Genomic DNA, 27,573 nt, shown 5'->3' with positions numbered 1-27,573 from the left:
ATGATATCATAGGCATTACTGAAACATGGTGGGATGAAACTCATGACTGGACAGTTAATTTAGAAGGTTATTCTCTTTTTCGGAAGGATCGAACAAATAGAAGGGGAGGTGGAGTATGTCTATATGTTAAACCGGATCTAAAACCTATTATAAGGGATGATGTCTATGAAGGGAATGATGAAAATGTAGAGACTTTGTGGATAGAAATTAGCAGTGGCGGTAAAAGTATTAAGAAAATGTTTGTGGGAATATGCTATAAACCACCAAATATCTGTGAGATTGAGGAAGCTAAAATACTTTTGCAAATGTAGAAGGCATCAAAACTGGGTCATGTTTGCATTATGGGGGATTTTAATTATCCAGACATAGACTGGGGTAATGAGATTAGCGTTACAACAAAAGGAAACAGGTTTTTTGGGGTGCTTAGAGATAATTATATGACCCAAATTGAGGAACCAACGAGGAGAGGGGCAGTTCTGGATTTGGTCATATCAAACAATGTAGAAGTAATAACAAATATTCAAGTCCTGAAACATTTGGGTAACAGTGATCATAACATGGTCTCATTTGAAATAAATGATCAAAAAACAGATTACTTGGGTTCAACAAAGACTTTAAACTTTAGAAAGGCAGATTTTAATAAACTGAGGTCTAATCTAGTAGTAATACAATGGGATGATGTTTTTGCAGGGAAAAATATAGAAGATGAATGGGCAGTCTTTAAAACATTGTTTGAAAAGCACACTTATCAGTGTATACCCTTGGGTAATAAGTATAAAAGAAATGTCAAAAACAATGTGGCTAAATAAAAAGGTAGGGGAGGAAATGACAAGAAGAGAAAGGCATTTAGATTCTTTAAGTCAGAAGGGACAGAGACATCGTATCAGAATTATAAGGAATGTAACAAAAATTGCAAAAGGGCAATTAAATTAGCAAAAATGGATAATGAAAAAAGGATTGCAATAGAAAGTAAGGTCAACCCTAAAAAGTTCTTTAAGTACCTTAATAACAAAAAAATGAGAAAAGAAAATATAGGACCCTTTCTGTGTGAGATAGGTAGGCAGATTATTGGAGGTAAGGAAAAAGCAGAGGTATTAAACAAATTCCTTGCCTCTGTATTTACCAGGGAAGAATCAAGTTCAATAGTAGCGCCACAGGAGGAAGCCACAACCTCAATATTAATAAACAATTTTTTAACTGAGGAAGAAGTTCATAAGCGACTTGAAAAAATTAAAGTAAATAAGGCACCTGGCCCCGATGGCATACATCCAAGAGTTCTCAAGGAGTTAAGATCAGTAATAGCAAAACCATTATATTTAATATTCAAGTACTCCATTTCCACAGGCTCAGTACCACAAGATTGGCGTAAAGCACATGTGGTGCCTATATTTAAAAAGGGAGCTAGATCACAACCGGGAAATTACAGACCTGTAAGCCTGACTTCAATAGTAGTGAAACTACTTGAAAGTTTAATACGGGATAATATTCAGGAATACCTAATGGAAAACAAAATTATTAGTAATAGTCAGCATGGATTTATGAAGGATAGATTTTGCCAAACTAACCTTATTTGTTTCTTTGAGGAGGTAAGTAGGAATTTAGACCAGGTTAATGCAGTTGATGTGGTCTACTTAGATTTTGCAAAGGCTTTTGATACGGTTTCACACAAGAGGTTGGTGTACAAAATAAAGAAAATTGGACTCAGTAATAATATATGCACCTGGATTGAAAACTGGTTAAAGGACAAAACTTTTTCAGGTTGGGCTAAAGTCGTGAGTGGAGTACCTCAAGGATTGGTACTGGGACCCCTGCTTTTTAACTTGTTTATTAATGACCTTGAGGTTGGGATCGAGAGCAAAGTCTCCATCTTTGCTGATGATACTAAATTGTGTAAGGTAATTTAATCAGAGCAGAATGTAATTTCTCTTCAGAAGGACTTTGAGAGACTGGTAAATGGCAAATGAGGTTTAATACAGATAAATGTAAGGTTATGCATTTGGGAAGCAAGAATAAAAAGGCGACTTACAAATAAATGGAGATATATTGGGGGAATCCTTGATGGAGAAGGTTTTAGGAGTGCTTGTAGACAGCAGGCTTAGCAATAGTTCCCAATGTCATGCAGTAGCTGCAAAGGCAAACAAGATCTTATCTTGCATCAAACGGGCAATGGATGGAAGGGAAGTAAACATAATTATGCCCCTTTACAAAGCATTAGTAAGACCACACCTTGAATATGGAGTACAATTTTGGGCACAAATCCTAAGAAAAGACATTATGGAACTAGAGAGAGTGCAGAGAAGAGCCACCAAATTAATAAAGGGGATGGACATTCTAACTTATGAGGAGAGGCTAGCTAAATTAGATTTATTTACATTAGAAAAGAGGCGTCTAAGAGGGGATATGATAACTATATACAAATATATTCAGGGACAATACAAGGAGCTTTCAAAAGAACTGTTCATCCCACGGGCAGTACAAAGGACTCTGGGCCATCCCTTAAGGTTGGAGGAAAGGAAATTTCACCAGCAACAAAGGAAAGGGTTCTTTACAGTAAGGGCAGTTAAAATGTGGAATTCATTACCCATGGACACTGTGATGGCAGATACAATAGATTTGTTCAAAAAAAGGTTGGACATCTTTTAGATGGGAAAGGTATACAGGGATATACCAAATAAGTATACATGGGAAGGATGTTGATCCAGGGATTAATCCGATTGCCAATTCTTGGAGTCAGGAAGGAATTCATTTTTCCCTTTAATGGGGTTTTTTGTTTGCCTTCCTCTGGATCAATAAGTAAGTATAGATATAGGATAAAGTATCTGTTGTCTAAATTTAGCATAGGTTGAACTTGACGGACGTACGTCTTTTTTCAACCTGTATTTACAGTATTTTGATTCTGAGGAAGGCAAATAAAAAATCCCTGTGAAAAATTATCCAATAATGTCAATACTAAACAATCACCATTGTATACACATATCATACAGACCAAAATCTCAGTATTGAATACTAGAAATCTAGCATGGTATAGATACAATAAATTGAAGACATTATGAGATTGGACATATTCAATACAATTGGAATTCGAAAAACGGCATTCATGTGAAAAGACCGCACTCAAAATCTGATATCTCTAAAATTAATATAGTATTCATGTTGAAAATTATGGAATATATTCGGAAATTAATATATACTATATAGCTGGAGAAATATAACAAGATATATCAGGACAGAAAGATAGGACAAGTACATTTTCTGTTTGAACTCTATTAGACGAAATTGAAAAAAATTCTTTTGTGGGATCCATGTGCACTATTTTAATAGATGTGTGCTAATAAAGTTTAAAGATTTGAAACTCTCGCTCTGGGACTTCTCAAGTTTGCCTCTATACACAGATGGCTAAGTCATCACTTTTTGGGCCTCATTCTGTAAGCGTCGATAAGGCACTTATCACCCACTTATCGGCCAAAATGGCTACTCGTATTCAGTAAGCCTCGATATGTGAGTGGTAACGGCCTGTATCGCCGCAAAATCTTATGACCCAAAGAAAATCGCCGATTGAGCGGCGATCAGCCACTTATCGACCATTTTCGGAAGGATCAAAAACTCGCGCGATTCTAGTACCTGCGAGTCGCCTGTCGCCGCCTATCGCAGCCTATCGCAGCCCTAAAAAGGCAATCTTCTCCCAAATCCAATATGCCTCAAAATTTTTGCAGATTTGTGGGGAGATGCGTCGATGAGCTGCGATAAGTGGGGACTTAGAAAAAATCAGGCCCTTTTCCTGCCTCGGATTGATGCCGGGGGTCTCTGGAGCTGATAGCCATTAATACCAGCACCGGACCTCCCGTCATGCATCCGATGCAGGAAAAATGCATTTACAGCAACTTCATTACCTACAGGCAATGAAGGGGTTAAACACCCGTGCCAGGCTTACTGTGGCTATCGAGGGTGGGTGAAGGGGAAATTTGGCCCTTAGTGACTGTTTAGGCCTTGCGGGGGGGGGTTTGCGGGGGGACTTAACCCCTTCATTACCTTAGCAGTTAATACCACTAAGGTAATAAAGGGGTTAACCCAACCGCTACCCACCGCTGGCATCATTTCCTTTAAGTGACGTCATTTAAAAAAATAACAATTAAAGTCGGTACATGGTTTTAACAGCCAATCAGGTGGCTGTTAACCATTTGGAGGCTAAATGTGATGTCACAAGCCCTATTTAAGGCCGTGATGCCTCATTTGAGCCCAAGAAGACGACGAGACAACGTCGGTTGGGATCTACCATGGGGCTTTTTAGATTGACAGATGAAGATAGAAGATAAAGAAGATAAAGAAATGGTTACAGATGAAGATAGAAGAAGGTGATAAAAGAAAGAAAAAAGAAGATTTGGTTACCTGATCCGGATCTTCATGGCGGATGGCAAAGGATGCCGTTGGAGGCCTTCAAGGTACGTGAGCTTCGTGTTTCCCCGGGACTCAGAGGGCCACCGCTTCTAATGGTAAGTAATATATTGAATGTTTGTAAATGTCTTTTTTAACAGGTTTTTTTCATTGGATGTGTTTTTTGATTTTTTGAGGGTGGCACATTGACTGATAATATAGTAATCTGTACCACTTTAGGGTACAGATTAATACATTATTATGACAATATTTGGGGGGCATTTCTGGCTTGGTATTGCTGTTGTTTTTTTTAATTACAGTTTATTATGTGGATGTCATTGTTTGTTTTTTTCCTGCTGGAAGGTAATCAAATGTTTGCAATTGTTGTTCGTTTTTAGTTAATGTTGTACTATGTTAACTAATGTGTTTAATGGTTATTTCAGATATTGTTTGAATTTATTTCTTTGTATTTTAATGTTTAAATTAATTCATTAATGTTGTAGAAATTAATTGGTTTAATTGGTTAATGTTACTATTTTGAGTTGGTTTAGTAATTAATTGGTTTGATTGGTTACTGTTTGAAAGAATTCTGAGTTGTTTTAGGAATTAATTGTTTTGATTGGTTAATGGTTTAATTAATTCATTATTGATGTTGTTATTGCTTGTATTCATTGGATTAGCTGGCTACTGTTTTTATTTAGTGAAGTGTGTTTTTTTGGAGTTATGTTTTATTATTGTGTGTCTGGTGCATTAATGTATTGTGATTATGGTGCCCATTGAGTGCTATAGAGGCTTATCATGCCCATATTATTATTATATGGGTATGATGTACCACTATACTACTCAATGGATACAGGGTGGGTATAGTCAGTCCGGGGTGTGTGCTTAGGCATCCCGGGTTTGTATCTGGGCAGGGTGGGTTAACCCCTTATTGACTATAGCGGTTAGTAACCACTAAGGTGATTAAGGGGTTAGGGGCCATTAGAATGTCTTCATTATGTATATGTGCTTTCTTGCAACGGAGGACAGAGGGACCTGCTGTTGTGGTAAGTATAACTGTATTTATTTACTTTATTTATGTATGCTAATGCAGTGTTTAATAATGGGTAAATAATCTATTATCCATATCTGGATAATAGTTATTTTTCCCATTACTGTACTGTATGGGTTTGGGCGGAGGAGGGGGGGGGGCGTGAATTAATGTTTCTTAAATCTTTTTTTAATATATATTTCTTTCATAATGTAGGTGTGCAGGGGGTCTCCGGAGCTGAACCGCGTTGGTTTCAGATCCAGGGACCCCCTGCTTCCCAAGATACAGGCCCCTTTATGGGGTGCCGGCATCCCTCTGCATTGAAATGTCCCGCATCACGTGACCGGGACATTTCAAAGCATAGGAGATACTGCCACCCCATAAAGAGGCCTGTATCTCGGGAAGCAGGGGTTCCCAGGACATGAAACCAATGCAGTTCAGCTCCGGAGACCCCCTGCACATCTACACTATGAAAGAAATGTATATTAAAATAAATAATTTTCGGTCGACATTTTCGCTGCCAGAGAGCTCTCTCTGCAGCAGAAATGAATCGCCGGGTTAGGCCTTTTCACAGGGTCCTTCCTATAGCTGGCAGCAACTCGCTCATTTTGGGAATTTTGTTATGATCGGTAATGATGGCTTGCTGAATACCGTGATAACAACGCTCCAAAAAACGGCGAGTTTAATGCCCATGCGATAATTTTTATCAAACTTTATAGCATGAGGCCCTTTGTCTTCTGATTAATGGGTTGTGGGAAGCCCTAGAAACCACCACAAGCACAAATGCTATATGTTACATGGTAGAACACCTAAATAATTGGGATATTGGACTTATGTGAGTATCCAAATTGAAAATGTAGGGAGAGATCCAAATAGAAATAGCCGGTGCACAGCCAAAATAGCAAAGCTAGGACGTGGTGACAAAAAAGTTATTTATTGGTTAAAAAACATAAAGTAGTAGTACTGGTAATCGTCTAACATGTTTTACACTGGAAGTTCTTTATCATAAAGCACTTCCAGTGGGAAACATGTTAAACATGTTTGATAAAGCACTTCTAGTGTGAAACATGTTAGAGGATTACCAGCACTACTACTTTATGTATTTTAACTAATAAATAACTTTTTTGTCACCACGTCCTAGCTTTGCTATTTTAGCTGTGCACTGGCTATTTCTATTTGGATCTCTCCTTCATCTATTCAAGCCTGGGAGCACGCCTGGCAGGAGTCCTTCAACATTATTGTGCTTTAGTTTTAAGCCAGTTGTTTTGTCTGCTTACCCCCTACATATCTGGTGTGGATTGACTGCATCAGTAGTTCTGCAATTGCAGGACACCCGCGACTGTCTCCCTCCTTTTTGAGTGTGGTTTGGCTTGCATATGTACTCACATCCCTTCACGATCACACACAGTGTGTATACAACACTGCGCTATACGTTTATGGACTCATGATCTCAGCTGCTACTCATATATGTGTAAACATTGAACTGGACTACCATCACTGTATTATTTGATTGTGTTGTCTTTTGAGCACTGGATTCTGGATTTGCATTAATCCTACCCACCAATAATTGAAAATGTAAGTGTGTATTTATTTTATTTCAACTTAGATTTTATTTAGTTTTTCCAAAGAAAAGCGTACATAAATAATCACAATATTGGGAAGGGAGGGAGGGGAAGGGTGTAAAGAAATAATAGGGGAGGGGCTGGGTGTGTCTCTATGTCACAGAGGTATGGTACAAAGGAACTTTTTACTGGAGCATTTTACAATATACAAATGAGAAAACACATAGGTTTCCTAATATAAGGGTCCAGAGGAGAAGCATAGCAATATTACTTACAGTATCCTCTCGTGTTCAACACACCCAGGTTCAGACCCTGGAGGGGGGGAGGGTTTGTTTGGATTATTGCTTTTAAAGGAGCCATGATTTTACGTGTACAGTATGTATAGGCTACGTGTATGAGAAAGCCAGTGTAGCCAGAATTTCTGAAATGTATAGCATGTATTATTTAGGAAGCTGGTCATCTTCTCCATCTGACACATAACAATACTTTGTTCCTAATATTGGAAATTGCTGGGAATTTATTTTTCTTCCATAGACCTGCTATTAAACATTTAGGGCCTCATGCAGTAAGCGGCTCAAAGTCACCTTTCGCCCGTTTTGCGCCAAAAATGCATACCCCGATTCAGTAAGGGCCGAAAACTTGGCGAAAGCAATAAAAACGCCAAATTTGTTGGCGTTTTTTTTTCCCGCCATCGGCACGGCGAAAAGGCACTTTGCGCTGCAACTAGCCATGTTTTTAAACCCGCTCAATTCTAGTAGTGGCGAGTAGCTTTGCGCCGCTATTCGCCACTCTAGAATTGAGATTTTCACGGCAATCCGTCTCGCCCCAAAAAGTTGACAAGTTGCTGGGGAGAGGCTGCGGATGAGCGGCGGAATGGCACTTAGAAAAAATCAGGCCCTTTTCCTGCCTGGGATTGATGCAGGAGGTCTCCGGAGCTGATACCATTAATACCAGGATCGTAGCCCCCTGGCATGCATCCGAGGTAGGAAAAATGCATTTAAAGGCCACTACATGCATTTAAAGGCAAAGGTGTAGATAGATCATCGGGAAGTGCAAACATATGGAAACAGAAAAAATATTATGATGGTGCAATATTGTTAAAACAAAAAATGTGAACATGATAGTATCAAGTCAATGTGTAGAATACTCACAAACGTGAGATGAACTGTATATACGTAATGGTATCTTTGGATGATGATCCGCCAGAATGCGGTGGAAATACAAGTAATCCCAATGGAAATGTACACTCCGGTAAACCTTAGTATAAAACAAAAGAACCGGACATAGTGCAGACTGTATATGGTATTTTTAAAAAGTAAGTGTAATACAATGCACTCACAAGATAAAAAGTATAAACAGGCATTTAGATCTCACACAATGGATCTCGGCAGCAGGATCAATGGTCTCTCTGCTTCTCCTGTGTTATGGCATGCGTGTCACGGATGCGTCTCACCGATACCGGAAGTGACGTCATCCGCTTCCAGGGGTTCCGGCCGGTTGTGGATTTGATTGGTCAACGTCACTCTACGCGTTTCACCTTCCTCGGTTTCGTCAGGAGTGTTGATGACTAGATGCTGGGAACTTATATACTCTATACTAAGTTCCCATAGGTGGATAATTAACAAGGTAATGATATTTACAATGGGTGAGATAGCCAAGATATAATGAAAGCTGATAAATATTAACTCCACATCAGACATATGTAGAGCCCAAAAAATAGTAGTTTACTTTATTTAGAACATATATAGCAATACAAATATAATAAAATATAATAAAAGAACAAATTAAAAACATAATGATTAATTAACCAATAACAAGAATTTCATCAAATATTAGATATGTATATCAATGTTAATTAAGCGACTGTTATAGATGAATTGGAGGCACAATCTAGCGGGGGAACAGAAAAATAGATGTTAGGTTGTACATTCAAATACATTAGAGAAACGGTTTGATGTCAAACTCTAAGTTTAAACCAGAGGGGGAAATAGTTTTGAGTTCAAACATCCAAAATGATTCCCTCTTAATGAGAGCTAAATTTCTGTTACCCCCCCTCCAGTGGGGCATGACCTGTTCTATTGCTTTGAAAGTGAGACCTTTAGGGTTGGAATTATGCACTAATAAAAAATGGTTTGAAACACTGTGAGTAGTGAGTTTTCTTTTAAGATTGCCGAGGTGTTCCAATATACGTCTTTTAAGGGGACTAATAGTCTTACCTATATATTGTAAACCACAGTCACACTCAATGAGGTAGATTACAAAATTTGATCTACAGTTTAAATGCTGTTTAATATTATAGGATTTTTGTGTGGTAGTGGACTTAAAACTGTTAACTATTTTAGAACTGTAATGGCAGGCAGTACACGTTTTACAATCAAAAAATCCTTTAGGGGGATCTAGCCAGGTAGAGCGATTGGCCACAGTGTGTCTCCTCATGGCACTAGGGGCCACTTCATTACCTTAGCGGCTAACCGCTAAGGCAATGAAGGGGTTAACCAGCCGTGCCAGGTTTATTGTGGGTAGCGGGGGTGGGTCAAGGGGGTATTTGGCCCTTGGTGGTTGTTTAGGGCTTGCAGGGGGGGGTTGCGGGTGCACTTAACAGCTTCATGACCTTAGCGGTTAATACCGCTGCGGTCATGAAGGGGTTAAGCCCTCCCGCTACCCACCGTTGGGGCTAATACCCACTTTGGCTACCCCCGCTACCCACAATAAAAAAAAATCACACACAACAGCCCCACACTAAATAAATATATAAATAAATAAACACATATATATATATATATTAGAAAAAGAAAAGAGAAAAAGCGCCCGATCCTTGTGTAAAATCAGATGAACATTTTAATAAATCACGGACAAGACAAATGCACACTTACAATTTGTCTGATAAAAACAGGCATTTTATGGGACCTGCCCATGCACCAAATGAAGACTCCACGGTCACCTCCGCTCTGCGATATCCAGGATGGTTCTGTAACTAGTGTCTGTGAACGCCGTTCGCTCCAGGATAGATATAGTCCGCTTGTATGGAGCTTGTTAGCAGCGTGCATCCGCCATTGCTCACACGCATGTGATACCGGAACCCGGAAGGACTTTTCTTGCGTCTTCACGATCTCTCTCTGGTGCCAAGGCAGGTCAGCCACCGTAGTTCCAATGGTAACTGTCCCTACGCGTTTCTTCCGCCTTTGCGGATTTCATCAGGGGATGGACACCAATGGGACTGTCTGATGTTAAATAGTCCCTCATATCAATAAACATTGTGTGACTCACAGGTGTATTCAATTCAATAGGTGTCATTAAATCAAGTTGATATCTGGTGCAATAAAGTTGATAACTATAACATATTTGGACATAACAGAATTTAGGACATTAATGCATTTAGTAACAGCAAACGAGGATAATGCTGCAGATGGAGTAAATACACAATTTATATGCAAATTACGTACTGACATGAAAAGGATATGAAATTCAAAACTCATTCCAGCATTTGTGCAATACAGATAATTATATAACTAAGTGAATATAGATTAAAAATAAAGATAAATGACATACAACATGTGCCAGTCATCTTTAGAACGTGAACAAATTAATTATCATATATTCTATACACATCCTAACTATAACTAATGATATAAAAATAATAACTTTAATTGTATAAATCACATATAAATTATAAATCTAAATAAAAAACGTGATGATACCTAAAAAACAATAAATAATTAATTAATTAAATACGTAGTGCTTTATATAGTATGTAATTAATAATAAACATAATTAAGCTTGAGAAAGAGAGAAACATTTAGTAGATCCCTCCATACATAGACTAGAAGGAAGAGATGAAACAGTGGTTAATGATTGCAAGATACAAGCCAAAAATTCTATGTGGCTATAGATTTACATATCAAATTTAACCCAAACTTGGGTATCGAGAGACCTGATTGGTCAAAAACAGATAATCCTGAATAATATTTGATTATTCTATATCAAATATAGAGAGATGATCAATGTGGGTATAACTAAGGGCAAGAAATAACCATGTATATTCTAGCATGAGGAAAAAAGGGGAACTAGATTATAACCAATCCCAATATAATTGCTTGAATATATAAATACCGACTAGTGTTGGTGCTAAATCTAGGTGTAATTTCTGACCTATGTGAAGGAATAATATGTATTTCTATATTTTTGTACATATAATGGAATTTTAGCCATAGGGCAAAGAAGCGGAGCTCTATTTCAGCTTCAAGATAATAAATATTAGTTTGTGGTAGAAATAGATGTCTAAAATGTAGACATATGTGCAAAACCAATCAAGCCACTTCTTTTTACAACAAATCTACACATACAATTAAGAGTCATATGGATTGTCTATCCTCATTCGTGATCTATGTCATTACATGCGGGCTCCAATATGTGGGGAGAACCCTTTTCTTTTTCTAATAGGTACTATGGGAACTTGGTGAGCCCAACAAGAAGCAGCCTGGACCTTTGTTTCATTCATTCATGGACTTCATTTGGACTTAAGTATTTCTTTTTATAGTTCATTTTTGGACTTTTACTTTATATTTTGTATGTACTGTTTAGTAGTTTATTGCAATATCTTTTTTACATTTTTTGCACATTTTTTCTTTTTGTATAGTTTTTTAATGTTTTATTATAAACAATATATTTTTTTGTAACAATTTTTTCATATATAGGCTAGCACTGGTTGTTTCAGGTAACATTCAATAATCAATATTGGTATTTGGTGCAACATCTTGCTACACGTCACCAGCACGGCAGCAATTTGGGTGTGTTGGAAAAAGTGCGCTGTCTTTAAAACTGTTCCTTTACATATATATATATATATATATATATATATATATATATATATATATATATATATATATATATATATATATATATATATATATATATAAATATATATATATATATATATATATATATATATATATATATATATATTACACCAACAACCCCTATACCCCCCTAACATACACATATATGCACATCAATGATACTATAGGCCGGCGGGGGCCCTCGGGTGTTACCTGCAGTACCAATTCTGTGCCCCCCCAAATTAATGTCAAAACACATACAGGCATACCCCGGTTTAAGGACACTCACTTTAAGTACACTCGCGAGTAAGGACATATCGCCGAATAAGGCAAATGGCAGCTCACTCATGCGCCTGTCAGCACGTCCTGAACAGCAATACCGCTCCCTACCTGTACCGAAGCTGTGCGCAATCGGGGAGACTATGAGCCTTTTACAAATGCGTTATTTACATCAGTTATGCACGTATATGATGATTGCAGTACAGTACATGTATCAATAAGTGGGAAAAAGGCAGTGCTTCACTTTAAGTAAATTTTCGCTCTACATACATGCTCCGGTCCCATTGCGTCTGTTAATGCGGGGTATGCCTGTACATACTTATAAAGAAATAACCCCCCCCCTTAACACATACAGTAAAGTAATGGGCACAATTACTATTATCCACAAATGGATAATAGTGCATTTGAACTCACCCGTGTCCGGCTGCCACAATGAAGACCATGTGACAGAGGCTTTGGGGAGACCGGATGTGACGTCATTTAAAGCCTGTCACATGGTACTAGAGCCAATCAGAGTTGGGATGTATTTCCCACGCTCTCATTGGCTACCGTACTATGTGAGGCCGGCCATCTTTCTTTTCATGACGTCATCTTAAAGGCAATTGAAGCACAGCCATTCTGATTGGCTAGCGTCATTGCCTTTAAATGACGTCATCAAAATTAATTTTCCCAACCAAATCACATGGTTTTCACGTCCCAATCAGGGCCGTGGGAACCATATGACGACAATGTGACGTCATAGGCCTATAAAAGCCTATGTCGTCTCATTTTGAAGGCAGATGCCGAGGAGAACGGACTCAGTGTATTGGTTCATCATGTGTATTTATATATATATATATAATAATATATATTATATATATATATAAATACACATGATGAACCAATACACTGAGTCCGTTCTCCTCGGCATCTGCCTTCAAAATGAGACGACATAGGCTTTTATAGGCCTATGACGTCACATTGTCGTCATATGGTTCCCACGGCCCTGATTGGGACGTGAAAACCATGTGATTTGGTTGGGAAAATTAATCTATATATCTATATATAGTTGCATGATGAAGCCACTGTACAAATGAATGGGTGAAGGGTGGGTATCGGGCCAGGGTGGCTTAACCCCTTAATTACCTTTGTGTTTATTATCTGATAAGGTGATTAAGGGGTTAATTGATATCAGAATGTAATTGCAATGTGTTGGCTATGTATTTTGTTGGCAACGGAGACACAGATTTTGCTGGCGAGGCGGCTTCTTATTGATGAGGTCAGTAGAACTTTTTTTTTCATTATGCTACTTAATGTTTTTAATAATGGGCAAATAATCTATTATCCCTATCTGGATAATAGTTATTTTGCACATTATTGTACTTTATGTGTTGTGTGTGTGGGGTGGGGGGGGGTGGGATTGATGTATTTAATGTATAGGACATGTTTATTTTTTTTACATAAAGGTTTGTTTCCTCAGGTCTGCCGGGGACCTATGGAGACCACCTGCGGTCTCCTCGGGCTTCTCACGGGTAAACGGCTGCCGGGTCCATGGAGGACACCTGCAGGGAAGAACTGGTGACCCCACATCTGTGGGGCAACGTGACCTGTAGGGACCACCTGAGGGCCCCCAGACTCCCGTGGGAACCACCAGAGGCCCTCAGACACCTGTTGGTCTGACTCAGGGCCCCCCAGACAGCCGTGGGACTACCCGTGGGGACCCCATTGTGGCCCACGGTGACCTGCGGAGACCACCTGGTGGACCACAGTGCCTGGCGGGGACCACCCGTAGGCCTTCAGACCCTGTTTGAAACATGGTGCTAGGCTACTGTAGGTCTGTGAGGTGTACCCGTCAGGCCCACTGGGTACTCCCGTGGGCCTGGGGTATTAACCCTGTATGTAAAACAATAAATCATGTATTTATGGGGGGGCACAGGGGGTGGGTTATGTATTTAATAAATATAATGATGTTAATTGTGGGGCTGTGTATTGTTTTTATTGTGGGTACTGGGGGTGGGGGAAGGGGGTATTGGCCCCAAGGGTATGTGGGAAGGCCTCCTGGCTGGGTATTGTGTGAGTGAGGGTGGTTAGGCCTCACAGGGTGGGGGGGATAGTGGGGGAGGGTATGTAGGCCTCCCGAGTGGTGGGAGAGGGTGGGTTAACCCCTTATTGACAGTAGCGGTTAATAACCGCTATGGAGATTAAGGGGTTAGGGGACATTACATTGGCTGTTTTTATTCTTGTTCATGTTTTGCAGCATCTGAGGGGGCATGGACGGTGATGAAGATGAGGATGGCCTTCATCGTGGCAGTCGGACATGGGTGAGTGCTATATGTATTTATTGTATTTATTGTTCTTTATGTATTTTAAATGGGCAAATTCACTATTATCCATATGTGTATAATATTAATTTTGCACATTACTATACTGTATGTGTTAAGGGTGGTGTATTTATGTGTTGTAATTTTTTTAGGGGTGCACTGAATTGGTACTGCAGGCCTGCGGGGAAAACCCGAGGGCCACCGCCGGCCTATAGTATCATTGCTGTGCATCCCAAAAATGTTCTATATGTAATGGGGCTATAGGGGTTGTTGGGGGCACAGGGGGTGTATGTTGTTTATTGCAATGTTTATTGGGGGCAATTGTCCCCAATAAACATGCTATTATGCCTAAACCCCTTCATTGCCTTAGTGGCTATCCGCTATGGTAATGAAGCAGCGTTAATTTATTTTCATAATATTGTGTGGGAGCAGGGGGTCCCTTGAGCTGAACCGCATTGATTTGTGGCTCAGGGACCCCCTGCTTCCCGAGTTACAGGCCCCGGTTTGGGGCATCGGTGCCAGTGTCGCCGCCATCTTTATAGCGGTCACGTCGTGTATGGGACGCTATAAAGATGGCGGCGACACTGGCACCCGATGACACATACCGGGGCCTGTAACTCGGGAAGCAGGGGGTCCCTGATTCACAAATCAATGCGGTTCAGCTCAGTACCCCTGCTCACAGTACACTATTATTAAAAATATATTCATGCTGCTTCTTTACCATAGCAAATAGCCGCAAAGGTAAGGAATGATTGTTTATTGATATGGGTGTTTTATTCATAGTGTAGATGTGCAGAGGGTCTCTGGAGCTGAACCGCTTTGGTTTTAGGTCCGGGGACCCCCTGCTTCCCGAGATACAAGCCCTTTATTTGGTGCCGGTATCCCTCTGCTTTGTTTACATTCCGCGGTCACGTGATCGGGACATTAAATGCAGAGGGATGCCGGCACCTCATAACGGGGCCTGTATCTCGGGAAGCAGGGGGTCCCCGGACCTGAAACCACTGCGGTTCAGCTCCAGAGATCCCCTGCACATGTACACTATGAATAAAATTGTATTTAAAAGATTTTTTAATGTGCCGATGTTTGCGCATAGAAAGCGGCGGATCTCTCTCTGCTGCAGACACATCTCGGCAGGGGACGGCTTCTCGGCAGCTTCTCGCCAGGCAGACTGTCTCGACACCGGTTACTCGTCATGTTTGGCAATGTTGCTCTCGCTGTGATTCAAAAGGGATTTGGCTCTTCCTGCACACTGCGAGGGCAACACGCCAAAAACATGGCGAATTCAAACCCCTGCCGAATACAATTTTCCGCTGCTTCGTGCATGACCCCCTTAGTTTGTGTGTGATTATCTAATTTTCAGCCAGTGTAATGTATTGGAGTGGCCTGTTTAAGAGGAATAGCCATGGGTCCTGTAGAGATATTTGAGCTTAAGATTTGCTGAAGCCAAGATTTTATCTGTTTCCATAAATTTTGTATCTGGGGGATAGCCCACCACATGTGAAGAAAGGATGCTATTGCACTACATCCTTTAGGACATAATGGGGAGTAGCCTGGAACAAAAGTAGAACTGGTTTCTGGGCTATTGTTCCACCGTGTCATCACTTCATACATGTTTTCCTTAGTTGTCGGAACAAATTAAGCTCCTTGTTACTGAGTCAAAAATGTCACCCAGTCCTCTCTCCAGTTCCTCCTCCAGGTCAGGCTCTCAACTCTTGACAAATTTAAGCTTGTTCTGGAGTTCTAAATCAGTTGTGGAGAAATGTCCATATCATTCAGAGATACTTTTCTGTTGTGTATCAGCCTCTAAAAATAATTTCTCAAACACTGATTCTGGTATTGTGGGGTTATTTTTTAGCTTAGAAAGCTCTAACCTGGAGGTATTGGAATATCTCCCTGGGTGGGAGATCTCTCTCCCTGACAAGTTGTTCGAACTGCACCAATATGAGGTCCTTGCTTTTATCTAGTAATTTACTAATATTAATTTTGTGCCAATTTGTAAATTTCTGTCTGAACAGACCTGGTGGATATTCTGGGTTATCAAAAATGGGGGTCATCAGGTAATTCAAACATGTCAGTTTATATTTGAATTTGAGTCTGTCCCAGAGTCAAAGAGAGTCTGATATTGCCAGTAAAATGGGTTGTTTTGTTAATCTGGTTTGGGCGAGTAACCATAAGATTTTATTCAGGGCCGTTGAGTGTACCTGTGACGCCTCAAGTGATACTCATCTTCTGAGAGTGGAACTTGCATGCTAAGCTACCATTGGCTCTCTTGAGCTGCCTTGTAGTATGAAAGTAGGCATGGGAGGGCCAGCCTTCCAGCCCTTGGGGGACGTGTCAGCAACCTTCTGCTTAGTCTGTGTCTCTGGTTGTTCCAGATTAATTTTGTGATCATGGATTGAGCTTTAGAATGTCTGTGTTAACTACAGTAAAGGCAACTCTTATTCGAACAAAAACCAGTGGCAATTCCCCAAAAAACCCAGGAAACACCCAGGTACATTCTGAATACATGCCTTAACTTTCCTTAAACTAGCCCCAGCATTTCTGCATTGATTAATGGCCTATCAGATTAACAGCGGGGGTCCCTGGCAGTCCCATTCAAACTGAATTGGACTGCCAGGGATCCCTGCTGTGTTAATCCTATGGGTCGTTAGTCAATACAGAAATGCCTTAAACGTGCTTCAAACAAGCCCAGAACATACCCAGCACATACCCAGCACATACCCAGAATGTAACCCGGCTAGTTTACAGCAAATGTTAGAATAAACGTTGCCTCTACTGTATTAGAATAGGGAGTTTTTGAAAGAGGTTTAGTAACGTGGACGGTATATTAATTTTAACCAACTGGACTCTTCCCATCCAAAAGATATTGAATTTGGACCACATCTGTAGGTCTGTCTGTATGATCTTTTGAATTCTCTTCCTAACCAAAGACTATCACTCATTATATAGAGCTAACTCTATATAATGTGATAGTCTTTGGTTAGGAATATCTGTAGGTATATAATAGACAAATGTTTCCACCTAAAATCGAAATTGAGTTCTATTAGTTAGATTGTTTCCTTTTGAAAATTGATGTTTAATGCTTCAGCCTTGCTATTGTAAATCTTAAATACAGACAGTTTATTAAAAGGCACGTGGTCATTGAATAGAATAGGCAGTGAGGTTAAAGAGTTGGAGAGTGTCAAATGACACTGGCAAAAAAGTGCCAATTTGTAGGATTGGGCTCCTGTCCTGATACCTGTTATGTTACCATTGTGTTGAATGTGAGCTGCTAAGGATTCCTGAATAATTCAAATATACTGTAAGAGGAGAGAGGGGCAACCCTGCCTTGTCCCAATTTTAATTTTAAATTGGCTAGAAGGGAAGCGTTTGCTTACTACTTTAGCTTTGGGGTTTGTGTAGAGGGCTAGTATAGCTTTAATGAAAATACCAGAGAAGCTAAAGGCTTTCAGCCTTTCTCTCAAATAAACACAATCAATATGATTGAAGGCCTTCTCTCCATCAAGACTAAGCAGCATAAAGGTGGTGTTATCCCACCTAACCAGGGCAGTCAAGTCAATACTCCTTCTGATATTGTCGGCAGCTTGCCTTCCTGCAATGAAGCAAACTTGATCATCATGTATCAGAGAAAGGAGAATTTGTATTACTGTAATCTATTGGCCAGTAGTTTGAAGAATATTTTGACATCTGTATTAATCAAATAAATTGGGTGGTAGCTCTCTTCCTTGTGGATTAGAAATATAGAGGCATGAGTGTGATAGAACAAGTCCAATATGTGTGGGGTGAGGGATTTACCACATTTTTTATAATATATATTGGAAAACCTGTCTGTGCTTGGGGCTTTGGAAAATTTTAGATTTTTAATGACATCTACATTTCTGCTAATGTTATTTTTTGATTCAGCAGATTCTGTTGGGAGTTTGATAAGGTGGGTATGTCTGCGGATTTGAGGTAATTCTTGATTAGGTTCTCTGTGTGGGCATACTGTAGTTGGCCACTTTTTTCCCATCATATAATTTGGTGTAGAATTTCTGGAATTCACCTTCAATTGTTTCTGGGTTCGAACCCATTTGCAGTCTAATAGATTGAATATTACATATTGGCATCTATTTTTCAGTCTGGCTGCTAGAAGGGTGTCCAATTTATTGGCTTTTTTTATAGAATTTCCTCCTCGTCCAACTCAGGGTTTGCTCAGCTTTTGAGTTAAGGAAATATGTTTAGTTCTGTTCTAGCCTCTTTAATTGCTTCTAGGATGGAAGGTGATTTTTCGCAAGGTAGTTACCATGGAGTGTTTGGGGCGAAAGACAGATTGGAATTTGTCTTGGTATAGTAATCGCTTAATTGGGAGTGAACACATTTTTCCATGACTTTGAATAGTATTGGGAGATGAGAGATTGACCTGTAGTTTGAGAGTGTTTTTGTCCCCACTTTTGAAGATTGGGACAACTCTGGTAGTTTTCCAGGTATTAGGGATATGGCCTGCAGACAGAATAGAGTTGACTATGGAAGTCATTGGTTTGGCTGGGGCACCAGGTCTTAGAAACTTAGATTGCAGTAAATCAGGTCCACATTGGCTGCTTAGTTTCAATTTGAGGAGCACTTGTGTAATCTACTCTTCAGATACTAGGATAAATTGAAAATTGTGAGCAATGTTGGGAGAGGATGGGGCTACAGGGGTACTCTCAGAATGAGGTCCATGGTTGTGGTTTGGGTTGCATTTGGCTAATAAGTTAGTAGCATACCCCACAAAGTAATCATTGAATGCATTTGCAATGTAAGTAGGCGACGATTGTCAGAGTAATAGTTTGCTTTTTCATGTCTTGTTTGCCTTGTGCACATATTCCGCAGGCATCTGTAGTTATTAATATCCTTGGTGCTAGTTACTTTGTAGCTTTTCCACAAGGCATCCCTGAAATGGTAGAGCGCTATAAGGTCAGTTGTAACCGATGGAAGGTGGCCCCCATACTCTTATTCTGTGTACTGGAGCACGGGTATCACAGAGTTTTAAGAACTCAGATTGGAAATAGTCGAGAGAATAATTGGGGTCGGGAATTAAGTCAATTCTGTACCAAGGGCAGTTGGTAAGGTAAGCCAGAAACTGTTGTGGGTTAAAGTTTCTAAATGTTTTAGTGAGGAAAAATGTAGGGCTTGATTCAGGTGATTTAATCTTTCTTACACAGTACACTATTGCATGGCCACTGAAATGTCAGGAAGGATGCCAGAGGATTGGATACTGCTGGGATTTGAGGAGAGAATCCAGTCTAGCAAGGAGTGGTTGTGAGATTTCAGGTTTGTCAGTGTGGGATATGAAAATAGTTGCTATAGGTTAGATGACTTGAGTTGTATCTGGATTTTGTGCTTTTTAGGGTTGAGTCAATTGTAGTTGGAATCCCCAAGAACTAGCAGCTCACTCTTCTTATTCAGAGAGGAAATGGGCCAAGAAACTGGGTGATATCAGTCAGGGACTGTAGGGGGCTTTAGGGGGGTGTTAGATGCCAGCAATCAGGTCGGGCTTAGAAAAGGGAAGGCAGATTTTGCTAGGATTTCAAAAGAGGTGGGCTTGGGGGGCAATTTAACAGTGTAAATTGTAAGGTGTCCTCAATATAAAATAACATCCCTCCTCCTCTGTTTGACCTATCTTTCTCAGAAATGGAGTATCCCAGAATGGCGATATTTGCATCGAGGGTTTTAGGGGTTAGCCATGTTTCTGTGAGGACGATGGCTTTGGGTTTATGCAAAAGGCAACATCCCCTTAGTTCACCCAGTTTGTGCAGCAGGCTCTGATATAATTATGGGCGACAGATAGACCTTTTTGGAATTTGAAGAGTGTTGCAGGGTACATGCAACCACACACGCGGGTTCTTTGGATAAGGCTTATTTATTTGAGCCTTAAAACATACAACACACCAAAAACAAATAGCTTCGCGTCAGCAAACAAAAGAAAATAGCTTCTTCTTCAGCAGACAAAACAAAATAGCTTCTTTTTAGCAGACAGAACAAAATAGCTTCTCTTTAGTATGCAGGAGACAGACAGTTCATCACACATGTACTTTGCACCACAGACCTTACAGCAGTAATCTCTTCAGCACTTTCAGTCCTGTCTCCTCACCAGCTCTCTTGCATGTGTGTACAGCCTGGGGGTTTTAACACCTTGATTATGCAGCTGGGGTCAGGCTAATTAAGCAGCCCTTCTCAAATTAACCTCATCACTGCTGCACTGCAAGCCTAAACATAGGTTTTCCAGGCATATGGCTGGTGACGTTCATTCACCTTGTCACATTCCTCCCCTGTTAGTTTGTGGCTGGGGCCACGCACGGCTGAAGCCCGATCCTCCACCCCTTCTCTAGAAAAGAAGTCAGCATTCGCATTCTCTTTTCCAGGCCTGTGCTGAATCTCAAATGAGAAGGGTTGGAGGGCCATATACCACCTGGTCAATCTAGCATTTCTTGTATCTCCTTCTCTACCAGGGCCCTACGACTCTCAGGCAACCTATAAGGATGGGAACGTACTTTTACCCCAGGTGCTGAGGACCCAAATCCGTTTCCTCCTCCATCGGGTGGATGAAAAGAGACCGCTGCATCTTCCAGGGTTTCAGCAAGTTCACATGGTAAATTTGTTTACCCTTCCTGGACTCTGGTTGAGCGATCTCGTAATCCATATCACCCGTGCAGCGGAGTACTTCGAAAGGGCACTGCCATTTGGCTAGGAGTTTGCTCTCACAACGGGGTAACCACAACATCACCTGGTCTCCCTGGTGAAACACTCTCATGCGAGCATTCTGATTGTAATGTCTCTCCTGGCTGTCCTGGGCTGATCTAAGATTCTCCCTAGCAAAATGGCCGACCACATCTAGGCTCTTCCTAAGGACTAGTAAATATTGCAGGGTATTCTTAGAAGGGAAAAAGGAGACCAAAAGCGCACCAGCACAAACGGAGCAGGAAGGACCCAAAGCGAAAAATGATTAAAAGGGCACTTTAATGTGACAAAAGACCCATCCAACGCGTTTCGAACGTCACAGCGTTTCTTTTTCATTAGGTACTATATCAATTATTAGTACCCTGGTTTAGTGGTTTGGCTTATTTTTGTTATTATACCTGCATTTGAGCGCTTCAGCTATTTTCCACATATTCTTAGAAGGGGACCGCTGTTCCTCCCAGGACTCCTTTAGGAGGTCTAGGATACCCCGGGGTTGGCGGCCATACAGCAGTTCAAATGGAGAGAATCCCGTGGAGGCCTGGGGAACTTCCCGCACTGCAAACAGCAGAATAGGGAGAAGTTCATCACAGGCTCTCTTCTCTGAATCTACAAATTTCCTCAGCATCCCTTTTAGAGTTTGGTTAAATCTTACCACAATCCGTCAGTCTGTGGATGGTAGACCGATGTCCGAACCGACTTGACCTCTAGTAATTTTAAGACATCCTACATCAGTTTAGCCATAAAATTTGTACCCTGGTCTGTCAACAAACCTGGGGAAGTCCAACCCGTGAGAACAGCTGCAACAACTTGTTGGCTACTTGCTTCGCCGTTGCTGTTCTCATGGGGAATGCCTCCGGATACCTTGTTGCATAGTCAACTATTATAAGAATAAACCTGTGTCCTTTCGCAGAAGGTTCTATAGGTCCAACCAAGTCTCCCCCAATCCTCTTAAAGGGAACTGACACCAAGGGTAGAGGAACCAAAGGGGCTGTTTTTTGTCCCTTCGTTAGCTGGCACTCTGGACATGCCGCACATAACTTAGCAATATCACTATGCATCCCTGGCCAATAGAATGGGGACGAAATATTGTCCAATGTTTTATCCCTGCCCAGGTGACCACCCCAAGGGACAGTATGGGCTAGAGTGAACACAGATTTAACAAACGCCTTGGGAACCAATATCTGTCTGGTGACCTCCCCTGTTTGTGTCTGCCTATTCACCCTATACAGGATATCATTTGATAATTCAAAATGGGGGAATACTATCACCCCTGTGCATTTAAAATCTGCTCATCAATTTTTACCACCTTGTCATACTGTCTAACAAGGACTGGGTCTTCCCTTTGCCTCTGGCGAAAGTCAGGGAGGTATAGGTCTGGTAAATCTCCAGGGCCCATATCCCCCTCCCTCTGGCCCTCCCCAACCATCACTTGTGACCTCTGGCTACTAGAATGGTCACCTTGAGACCCAGATTTCTGCAACCAGTCCTGTTTGTCAGAGCGTCTTTGCTTCCGAGTCTTTGGAATCCGGTGTCGGCTGGGGAAAAGGTCTGCCAAGAAGGGGAACAGTTTGCCAGGGTTCTCCTGAGCCACAGAATAAGGCTCCTCATGAGAGACTGGGGCCATTAGGTCTGAAAAGAAAGGCCAGTCCTGGCAGAGCACAATGGGGGCAGGGAGCCAAGGAGTGACTCCCACTTCGAGGTAGGCCTCCTGACCCTTTACCTGTAGCTGGATTTTGGCCAATGGATACCATCTTACATCGCTGTGTATACATTCTATGCTCCATGGAGGGTCAAAAGAGCACACATTAGGCAGTAACAGTCCCTGGAAGACCAGGGTTTTCCCAGAGCCCGAATCTACAAGGGCCTGGACGTTTTTTCCCCCAACATGGGCTGGAAGTAGCCAGGGCTTGTAGTTTTCTCCCATGAAGGCTGAGGCGACAGTCCTGCCAAATGATCAATCCATCCGTGGACAAGCCACATGCTGGTGGCCTTGTTCTCCGCAGACGGAACATGGAGAGGGTTCCCTCGTAGGAGGGGGCTGTGGATAGCGCTCTGTTGGACCGGATACTGGAGACCAGGCATCTGGTGGGTCTTGTGGGCGATGTCCTCGGAAGCTCCTCTCATTTTGCACGAGCCGACATCAGGAAGTAGATGAGGGTCTCGGTGGGGACCAGCATTTGGACTCCACCCTTTCTGGAATGACTGCTCCTTCCGTTGGACTTGGCAGTAGCGCGTGGATGGGCCATAGGTTCCGCGTTGAACCGACTTCCCTCTTTGGGCGTCCGCAAGTGCCGGTGGAGTCAGATCCGTCGGGTCCAGGACACTCGCCTGCTCCTCATCCCCAAGGAAGTTCTCCACGAGTCGGACCGCCAAAGCTAGGGATCCAGCAGCGTGGTGTTTTACCCACGAGCGTGCGGAAGGGGGTATTATCTGTAGGAATTGTTCCAAAACCACCTGCTCAAGAATTGCCTCCTTAGTGCACTCCTCGGGTTGTATCCAGCGCGTACACAAGTCCAATAACTGCTGAGCGAGGACCCGGGGTCTCATCTTAGTGGTGTACTTCATGTTCCGGAACTGCTGCCGGTAGGTCTCTGGGGTCAGACCTAAGCGATCCAGTACTTGTCGGTAGTCCAATGCCTGATCTGCAGGGAGGCCCTGATATGAGGAGCGGGACCAAAGCAGTGGCCCAGCGATCTGCAGCCCAGCCCTGAGCTTCGGCAACCCTTTCAAATGTCAGTAAAAAAGCCTCTGGATCCTCGTTGGAGCCATTTTCCTCAGGAGTACCGGGGGTTTGTTAACAAGTTCTGGACTGGCAGACCCCTGGAATAGGGTCAGCAGCTTGGCCATCCGCACATCCTGTGCTGGGTTAGGAGCTGGGTTTGCTACTGCAATAGTCTCTCTCTCTGCTTGTAGCCGGGCCTGCTCCTGCATTAACTGTCCCTGCTGTCTGGTCTGCTCGCACACAAACACTTTTAAAAATTCTTCCATTTTTCTCATTCTTGTGTGTGTAGCCCTTTAACTGCAGGGGCCTTTCAAAATCCCGGCACTTCTTGACACCATATGTTGCAGGGTACATGCAACCGCGGGTTCTTTGGATATGGCTTATTTTTTGAGCCTTAAAACATACAGCACACCAAAAACAAATAGCTTCTCGTCAGCAAACAAAAGAAAATAGCTGCTTCTTCAGCAGACAAAACAAAATAGCTTCTTTTTAACAGACAGAATAAAATAGCTTCTCTTTAGTATGCAGGAGACAGACAGTTCATCACACATGTACTTTGCACCACACACCTTACAGCAGCCTCTTCAGCACTTATACCTCTTCAGCACTTTCAGTCCTATCTCCTCACCAGTTCTCTAGCATGGGTGTACAGCCTGTGGGTTTTAACACCTTGATTATGCAGCTGGGGTCAGACTAATTAAGCAGCCCTTCTCAACTTAACCTCGTCACTGCTGCACTGCAAGCCTAAACATAGGTTTTCCAGGCATATGGCTGGTGACGTTCATTCACCCTGTCACAAAGGGGTTTTTCTCAGATCTATGGGACAGAGATGAAAAGGGTGGGCCTGGGTTAAGTTCAAAATCCCTTGCTAAAGAGAGTAACAGTATGAGAATAAATTTGAGTAGGTGTTTGCAAGTTGTAAATTTGTGATGTTTGCCATTAGAGTAAGTGGTGGATAGTGTGCTGGTTTTCAAAGTTCTCTACCAACATTCAGTATATGAGTTCAGAGTGCAAGGCTTTTGAGCAGTCCAGGGTGTATAATGCTATTGGGTGTGGGACAGGAGGGAGGGGATTGTAATGGGTAGAAAGGGTAACATTTGCATGAGGCCACAAGAAAGTTGAGATACAGCCGTGGCCCCTTTTATTCTAACACTTCACCGATATTTTCCGGTGACTTTTTCCGAATGAAACGCACTTTGCCTCGTTCGTGCGGCATTCGTGCTGTATTCATGTCGCAATCATGCCGGCGTCACCCGCGCTTGATCTGTTAAATGAGAATATTTCAGATATAATTGGTTGCAATTCTTTGCGTATCCGCCAGGTGGCAAATATTCATGAATTGTAATGCGCATGCGCTTCAGTAATGTGTCGTCTTGCAGGTGTTTAAAAAATACCACAGTGGTCATTTGTGAATTGACCTTGGTACTGAAGAAGTTGTACAACATTGTATCTATTTAGGCGTTTCATATTAAAAACTAAATGCAAAGTGTCTGGTGTTCTATTTCATTGTCCAGAGAGGTCCAGAGATGAGTACACCACTGCAGTCCATGTTCAAAAAGCCCAACATAACGTACGCTTATTTAATATGGTCAGCAATTAGTTCAGCAGATGATAAGATGGCCACAGTTGGTCAAATTTATCAATATTTTATCGAAAATTATGACTTTTACAAATTTTCACCAGATGCTCTGGGGTGGAAGCGTGCGATAAGGAAAAAGTTATGTATTGATCCACGTTTTTTTCGTATTGCTCCTGCACCCAGAGTTACAGGAGGAGGGTATTGGTGTGTTGTCCCTGAATTTTCCAGTATCTTTGATCATGGAGAGTACAAAAGGTCAAAGATCATGGTAAAATCAACTAAGAATCATCAGTCCCAGGCAAGCAATGCGCCAGCACCATCTTCCAATTACGGTCCGACCATCTGTGAAAACCTGCTGACCGGCAACCCTTGCTATCAGCCCCCGCCTGGATACCTGCAGCCTGAGCAGGATTTCACGTACAGATACCAGCAAGCTTGCATGGAGCAAAGCGATTTCCAGCTTCATCAGCTGTCAACTACAGGTCTAGCAGGCCCGTTTTCACCTGTCAACTACGTGTATAATCAAGACTACGGGACTGGCAGTGGCTCGGCGCCAACCGAATGGCAAAGTCTATGGTGGGTACAGCTGCCGTATGTAATTATTTTTTTACCATATCAATATCAATGCACAGTAAAGCGATTCTCCTGTAATCAATCGCTTTGCTTATGGTTATTTAGTTCTTGTAGTCACAATTCGCCAAAATGTAGTCCAGCAATATCATTGGCTGAGCAGCTTCTACAGTTAGACGCATGCGCATTGGAACCTTGTTGAAACGCATACAGTATGCGTCTCATCACATCTAAGCGCATGCGTGTACTGTATGTAAACAAGAGACGCCCCCCGAGAAAATAATTGTTGGGACTGACCGAGGGGACTGCGGGGACTGACAGTGGAAACTTCTTTAGGGGACTGACTAGTTTGAACTAACCATTACAGTATTTACAGTATTTATTTTTCTTCCTCAGAAAAGAAACTTTGTCATCAATACCGATAATGCGGTTTAATACTGTTTTGATGTACTGTAATGCGCAGTAAGTAAAAAAACATTAATGGTGTACTGTAATTAAAAACATACAGGTATATTTAAAAAAAGCAGCAATGTATTTTATTGGTGAGTGCAGTAAGTAAAAAACATTAATAGTGTCCAAAACAGTAAAAACAATGACAGTATGAATACAATCTACAACAATCTACATTATTTTTATTGGTGGAGTATTGTAAGTAAAAAAACATTAAAGTGTACTGTAATTAAAAACATACAGGTATATTTTAAAATAGCAGCAATTTATTTTATTGGTGGAGTATTGTAAGTAAAAAAAACATTAATTGTGTACTGTAATTAAAAACATACATGTATATTTAAAAAAAAACATTAGAATACAATTTAAAACAATGAACAAGTCAGAAATGAATCAACATTTTAACAGACGATCAATCACGAAGCGAATTCGATCCCCAGTAGATTGTCCTTCCAGGGCCGATGCCTTGTATGCCGCAAAATGCAATTAATGGAGTCTCGCACGATTTTCATTAAAGGATCGGTAATTGAAAAATAGCGCCGCAATTCCTCCACAATAGTCTTTCTTAAATTTTCAGGAAGAGCCTTTTTGTCGCGATTCCCTTCATAGTTTACATTGTGGGCCCACCCTAAGTACACCGGGAATGGCACGTGGTGCTTGAAAATGAACAAGTCATGCCTCTGGGGTATACGAGCACTTGCAAACCTATACTTCTCCCTGAGTAGCTGGGGCAGCTCACGCAAGATGATGTCGGGCACCGTCTCAATGCAAGCGTATGTTGGTTGGATTCTGGGAGCGGGTGTTCTTCTGGGAGTGGGTGTGCTTATGGCGACGGGCGAGGGCGAGGGTAGGTTGTCTGGGAGGATGCTTTCCTCCTGTCTTGGTCTCCTTGTCAGTGTTGCCTCCTGGCGTGGTCTTGACGGGGTTGTCATGTCATCCTCGTCAATGGCATACATGAACACATATTCTTCTGATGGAGGGGGTGCGCTTGGTGTTGGAAGGTTGAAGGTCCCATTCATCCCATCCATGCCACCCTCCTGCTCCAGCGTCCGAGATACAGGGGCATGAACTCTGAGCAAATTATGTATCCCCGCTATGTCAGTCTCTATCTTCTCCATCCATTGATCCATCTTCTCCATCCATTCATCAATCTTCTCCATCCGTTGATCCATCTTCTCC

Source organism: Ascaphus truei, chromosome 3, assembly GCF_040206685.1.
Source record: "Ascaphus truei isolate aAscTru1 chromosome 3, aAscTru1.hap1, whole genome shotgun sequence".
NCBI classification, from domain to species: Eukaryota; Metazoa; Chordata; class Amphibia; order Anura; family Ascaphidae; genus Ascaphus; species Ascaphus truei.
Note: the sequence above shows the minus strand (reverse complement) of the source record.